Source organism: Pistacia vera, unplaced genomic scaffold, assembly GCF_008641045.1.
Source record: "Pistacia vera cultivar Batoury unplaced genomic scaffold, PisVer_v2 Contig1005, whole genome shotgun sequence".
Taxonomy (NCBI): domain Eukaryota; kingdom Viridiplantae; phylum Streptophyta; class Magnoliopsida; order Sapindales; family Anacardiaceae; genus Pistacia; species Pistacia vera.
Window position 1 is genome coordinate 36,771 of NW_022195034.1, and position 7,228 is coordinate 43,998.

Below are 7,228 nucleotides of genomic sequence, written 5' to 3' on the forward strand. Positions count from 1 at the left end.
ATTGTGAAGGTCTATTGGTGTGATTTATGTACTTTTGTAAATTTAAGTAATTCTTTTATGTACACTGTTTATTACTTTTTATTTTGTGGATCTAAGCTAGTTATCTATTTATTTACATATTGTATATCGTGTAATTGTAGTTGCGCCTTGTTTATAGGTAATGGGGCTTTTTGGATTTATTAATTTCTTAATAATTAATTGTAATTTAAATGTTATTTTAGATTCTTAATAATTAACTTTCTTTGATTTGTTTAGCAGGTACTGAGGCAAAGATAAGTACTTATCGATTCCACTATTGTGCCTAAGAAAAAAAGAGGTCCAACTAAAATGAAGACCATTGCTTTGAATGGTGATCCACTACAACAAAAATGACCTACGGTAACACTGGACAGTAGCACTTTTCCTTAAAGTGTTACTGTAGACTATCTATGGTAACACTTGATGTTAAAATGTTACGATAACAATTTTTATATGTAACACTTTAACTTTTTGTAACACATTTTATATCAATGGTAACTCTTTTTCTTAAATGTTATGGAAAATGTATCTACAGTAGCATTTTTAAAGTGTTACAACAGACCTAATAATATAGTAACTTTTTTATAATGTTACCATATAATCAAAATACAATAACATTTTATAAGCGTTACCATAAACCCAATTATTTACTAGAAAACAAAATATTATTTCCCGCCAACATGAAATGAGGTTGATTTTGTCTCATTTTTACTGTTTAGGGGTCAAATTGACATTATTTGGGGTTTACTTTTCACTTTTGATTCGTGTAGGGCCCAAAGAAGGAAAAACTGGGTAAAATAAAAACGTAAAACTTATTCGCTAACTCATCTCATTCTCTTCTTTGTTCGTTCTCTTCTCACTGACGGCGCAGACTTCTTTGTTCTTGAACTTGAATCTTCGTTCTTTGATCTTTTAGTCTTTTTTTCGATCCTCTTTCATCTTCGACCGATTGATCATTGTGGACCTTCGTTGTTTGACTTCGATCGTCTTTGAGTCTTTCATCTTCGACCAATCGATCATCGTCAACATTCGTTCATCTTCCAATCGTGGATCATCTTTGATTTCAGTGATTGTAACAGGTAAGTTTTTGTAAAGTACATAATTTCCCATTCATGTTTTCATTATTTTTCAAAATAACCTATATACTCTATCTTTGTGGGTGATTTTAAGAATTAAAATCAGTTTGCTGCTTGGTTAAACCTTGAAATTGATAAAGCCAACAACTTCCTGCAGAGCATTTTCATTTTAATAATGAGTTCAAGAGAAAAAAATACTATGCTTAACTTTTTGTTATACGTATTAAGATCAGGAATTTTTACATGTTACTAGTTTTTAACCAATTTCTCTCTCATTAAACAGAGGTTGTATGGTTTTGCCATATGCTTATCATAAGGTTTATTTTGTACACTACTGGTGAGTACTTAGTTTAAATTATCACAATTTTTTGTGGCTTTTAATGTTATCACTCTTTTTTCACTGTTATCTTTCTTCATATCACAGTCAATGCTTGTTTTCTTTAATCCAATCAAGTTCGGGATCACATTCACATTTGGGAATTTACTTTCACTTGGGAGGTTTGTATTTTATTTTTTTATATGTTGGGGTGTGGTAATTTATTTAATATTTAGAAATATAGTTCAGCAGTATTGTTGTTTTTTGGATTTTTAGCCATATTCTCCATGGTGGTTTAACGAACTGAATATTGAAGTCTTGTATGTGTAGGCGTGAATGTGTAAGATTATGTGTAGGAGTAGAGTATATACAGAAGTGGGTGAGATTTTTATACTTTTTTCATAGTTTACATTGTAGATGGCTATTCAAAATCTTTTGATTTTGTCATTGATGAAGTGGCCAATTCCCACTGTACTCTAGGTGTTTTGCTTTGTTTTGTTTTTTAAGCCTGGGCTTTTGGAGGTAGGGATGTTAGGATCTAGTGATAGTTATATTATTTTGTTGAGATATCATCTAACCATCTCCACTTTGCGTTTTCAAAATATTTATAATTAGATGAAGGAAAAAGGAAAACAGAAAGATCTCTTGATTTTTGCATCATTGCAGTTTAAATTTCTCCATGACCTCCTTTGTGAATGTCGGAACTGAGCATCATATTGTTGCTACCTTATTGCAGCTTGGGTTGATTAAAAAACATTCGGTAGTTTGAAATTTTAATATATGCATTTTTCTTTAGAAGCAATAACCTTAGGTGATGCATTTAATGCAATCTTTCTTTGATTTCATTGAGCAGGTTCATAACAAACTATTGACACTTATAGCAATCATTTTAGAGTTTGGTGCACTAATTTGGTATGTTGAACCACTTACATACTCTTCCATTATGAATATATCTTCTATTTAATCTCACTCACACCACATTGGAATTTGAACCTTCAAGGATTAAAATGATTATGTTTCATTTGCTTGGGCATTTGGACATGCGAGTTTGGTTAAGAGTAGACCTGGCAAAACAGGTGGGTGGGCCAGGTACAGGTTGGGTCTTCAAGGGTACAGGTAAAGGTGGAAAATTAACCCGCCCGGCCCGCGACGGGTTACGTAGTTTGGCGGGCCGGGCCTAACCCGCCCGCCAACAAAGGTAGGCCGGGTTAGGCCCGCCATTATGGAGAAAATGGCTGGCCCAGCCCGGCCCGCCAACCCTAACTCGGCAGGTTAGGCGGCGGTCCGGGCCGGGTTAGCTCGATTTTCTTATTTTTTTTGTTTTTTTAATTTAATTTTTCAAATAAATAATTATAAATATAATTGTTTTTAGTTTAACTTTTCAGATATCAATAATTCAATTCAATTCAATTCAATTTTTTTTTTTTTTTTTTTGTTAACATTTCAAATATTAATTCAATTTTAATACAATAAAATTGTAATATAAGAAACATTAGACTTATTTATTTATCAAAAAATAAAATAAGAAATTACAACAATTATTATCTCGTTAAAAACCTCACCAAGAAAAACCCAATGGGAGAAAAACTTGGTAAAGAAAAAAGAGTGCAATAATTGACAATTAATTTACAAATTACATTTTACAAAACAACTAATTTGGGGGTGGTTTACCAGGACCTCCCTCATCTATATCATCTATATTACAAAATTGAAATGATTCTACTAAAGTATTGTCGATAACCTCATATTGATCTTTATGGCACGATCGTTTCCAATCTCAAAGACATGTGAGAACTTCAATCATTTTTGGAGCAAGTTTAGTCCTCTTTTCATTTAAAATCCTTCCACTTGCACTAAATGTTTGTTCGGATGAGACGGTTGAGACAAGAACAGCGAAAACATCCAAGGCAAGTCTTGATAATACCGCAAAAAATACATTTTTTGGCTGTCCAATTCTCTAAGATATCAAAGTGACCTGCTGGAAACATTTCGGGGGTTGCCAAATATTGTTGAAGTTCATTACTCTACGACTCCATGAAGGACAGTATATTAGTTGTTGTTATTGTTGTTGGTGGTGCTTCTGAAGAGGAGGTTGTGCTTCGGATTCGGGTCCTCTTCGGCCTATTCAGTGCATTCCAAGAGTACAAGTCTTCATTTGTTGTTTCTTCTGATACAGCTTCTCTAGATATTTCGCCTCTTTGTGACTGCGGGTTCCTATACCTGTTTTCATATTGGAAATATACTTCGAAAAGACTATTTTTTACCTCTCCTATTTGATTGACATACGATTTGGTTTGTAAATTTTCACTTAAATTGTCAAAACCATTTTCTAAATGTGCTAATTTAATTCTAGGATCAAATATAGCACCTAAACAATAAAGAAAAGGAATGGGTTCCCAATATTTCAAAAAAAAAATTTGCATTGCCTTTATTGGTGCATTTAAAATTTCATTGTCTTTGTTTTTTGTAAATAACTCGGAAATTTTTATAATTGTATATATTACCAATGGACTAGTAGGATAATACACACCAGAAAGTTGTAAAGTGTATTGGTAAAAACGTTTGAGAAAAGAATGAAATACTTTAGCTATCTTCCAATCATTTTCTATCAAATAATAAGGATCTCTATTATTTGCTACAAAATAACTAATTATATTAGCATAAGGTAAACATGAATCAAGCATTAAATAAGTACTATTCCATCTAACAGGCATATCTAATGCAAAAGTTCTAGGAGACATATTTGATTTTATACAAGCTTCTTGAAATTCAGCATTTCTTTTATTACTACCAGTAATCCAAGCTAAAGATTCCCTAATTCTATCAATATTTTTTTTAATTGTTTTCATACCACTTTTCACAATTAAATTAATAACATGACATGCACAACGTTGGTGAAAAAACTTCAAATTGTTATATAAAAGATAATTATTTTGAAAAAAATCTATAGCTTTACTATTAGAACTTGCATTATCTAAAGTTAAACTTATCACTTTATCAATAATATCATAATCTTCTAAAACTTCAACAATTTTATTATAGATTTCTAAACCACTATGATCCACATCCATTAATCTAAATCCTAATAAAGATTTATTTAATTTAAATTCATTATCAAAATAATGACTAGTCACACAAATATAATCTTGTTTAGCTCTACCACTCCAAATATCGGCAGTTAGAGCCACACTAATATGACAAGTATGAAATTTATTTTTTAATTCTAATTTCATTTTTTTAAACAATTTTATTAAATCATTTCTAGTTGCAGTTTTAGAATAACTTTTAAATCCTGGAAAAAATGAATTTTGAACAAATCTTTCAAAATATTTATCTTCTGCCATATTAATAGGTTGATCAGATGCAGCAATATATAAAGCTAACTGTTCCCTATATACATCAGAATTATAACGCCAAGTAGTACCCATATTAGTTATTTGAGTTTGATTGCTTTCTCTATTTCCATGTTGATTAATATGTTTATTAGCATGCCTTTTTAAAGTACTAGTACCATTACCTGAATCAGCTTTATAAACATTTGCACAATATTTGCATCTTGCTTTCTTGACTTGAACGCCATTTTCTGTCTCGTAAAACTTGTCGAAATGCGCCCAAACGTCTGATGTGTGTCTGTCTTCGCTTTCGACGGCAGTTGATGATCCCGCCTCAGCTTGAGATGAAGTTGGACGAGGACGACGATTACGAGGACGACTTCTAGAACCACCGGGAGCTGTTGGAATCGACGGCATATTTTGAGGTGTATCGGATTCTGAGACTGGGATTGGGACAGCGGGACTATTTGAATCTCCTGCATTCATAGTAAAATCAGCGGGACTAGGACTAGGATAGTAGTTTTCTTCATCATTGAAATTGAGGGGAGAGAAATATCTATCCATTGTAGTTGAAAAAAAAATTGATGTAGAAGAAATAAAAATTAAAGAAAGAGAATTGGAATATGGAAATTGGAATTTGGAAAATTGGAAATATGAATTGAAAATTGCAAAAACTAATAAAAATTAAAATAAGAGCAAATTGATAACAAAAAGATTAAGAGAATAAATGAATAATTAAGAGAATAGAGATTAGAGAATATGAGAGAATGAGAGAATTTGAGTTGTGAGAAAAATATGAGAGTTTAGGGCTAATTTATAGAAAAAAATGGGGAAAGAAAATGACGAAAAAGACCCCTCTAACGGCTATAAAACGACTATATTTCAAGGGTAAAAGGGTAATTTAAAAAAATAAATTAATTTTACTTTTTTTTTTTTAATTTATTTTTCGGCCAACCTGGCGGGTTGGCAACAGCCAACCCGGCGGGCGAACCCTCATGCAACCCATCGGGTTCGCGGGCCTCTTGTAGAGAGGACAAAATAGCAACCTGCGAGCCGCCGAGTTGCCATTTTGCAACCTGGCCTGCCCGGGGGTTGCTGGCGGGTTGGGCTTAAAAGGTGGGCCGGTTTCAACCCTCTTCATTACGGGCCGGGTTAGGGTTGACCCGCCTAACCCGACCTATTTGTTCCACCTTTAGGTACGGGCCCAATACGAGTCAAAGTATACAGGTCCAAAATATTGGACTCGTACCCTACCCTATACGGGTATGGGTGGACCCGCGGGTACCCGTTTTTCTCTCTCCACGTTTTACTTTTTATGTTTCACCCCTAACCATTTTTAATTATGACAATTACACCCCCAAAATTCATGCAGTTTTAATTTTTTACATTTACACCCCCTAAATCAACTACTCTAAATTCAATTCAATTTAGAATATAAACAAATAGGAACGAAAATAAACAAATAACAAATAAACAAACAATAATATATAATACAAAACTACAAATACCCACCAAAATAAACAAATACATAATCACTAATACACAATTACATATAAACAAACAAAATAAGTCAATAAACTATAAATACCAACTAAAATAAACAAATACATAATTCAATATTCAACAAAAAACATTCTTAGGATAGCAAATGTTCATCCCATAGTGGGGGTGATAGAGTCTCTTGATTCCACGGTCCCGAGATTAGTTAATGGCACATCAAGATCATCATCCTCATCATCATTCACCTCATCATCTACAAAACAATGATCAACTACAAATATTAATAAATGTAAATAATAAAATATATGAAATATTATATTAATATGTTATCTATAAACTCGTATCCATATAGCCAAGGTGGAGTGCATATCAAAGATTCTGCATTTTTTGGTCGAAGTAAGCTTCGATATTTGTTTAGCACTTTACTGCCAATACTAAAAGCGGACTCCAAGACAACGGATGTTATTGGTATTGTCATGATATCACTAGCCATCATGGTAAGTATCGGATAACGATCACGATTGTTCTTCCAATGATCGAGGATATCCAAATTCTGATATTTGAAGCGATCAAACCTCATCTCTTCCAAATAAAGATCTAATTTGGATTTCTTAGTGGAAATGAAAACACTCTCATAGTTGTCAAAATTCGGCATCATTTAAACAGTTAAGTGTCAAAAGTTAAAATTAAAAAATAAACAATACTTTATTTATCATAAGAATATAAAAACTAAAAAGTATAATAACTTACAGAAGAACGATCTACACGCCTACTAGAGGTAGAACTACTCGCAAGAGAAACAACTGAAGGTGAGGCAAGAACTTCTTTAGAACATTTAGCCTCGTAAGCTTGAAAAAGCTTTTGCAAGTTATTCTTAACAACCTCCAACTTTCGTGTGGCAGTAGTTGAATCATAAACTTTGTTGAAAGCATATTCCACAAACTGAAACTTAAGACGCGGGTCAAGAATAGTTGCAATCGTCAACA

At 32.6% G+C, this 7,228-nt stretch overlaps 1 long non-coding RNA gene across 3 annotated transcripts; it reads left to right on the forward strand.

The window, feature by feature from the left end:
- The first annotated feature begins 858 nt into the window (after positions 1-858).
- On the forward strand, positions 859-2,642 carry LOC116141561. 3 transcript variants are annotated; one of them, XR_004129820.1, is made up of 4 exons: positions 859-1,097; positions 1,378-1,431; positions 1,519-2,170; positions 2,264-2,642. It is a non-coding gene; the product is annotated as an uncharacterized LOC116141561 (long non-coding RNA). The 3 variants fall into 3 exon arrangements; XR_004129845.1 differs by having other exon boundaries at positions 1,519-1,592; positions 2,026-2,642; XR_004129819.1 differs by having other exon boundaries at positions 1,519-2,642.
- The last annotated feature ends 4,586 nt before the right edge of the window (positions 2,643-7,228 follow it).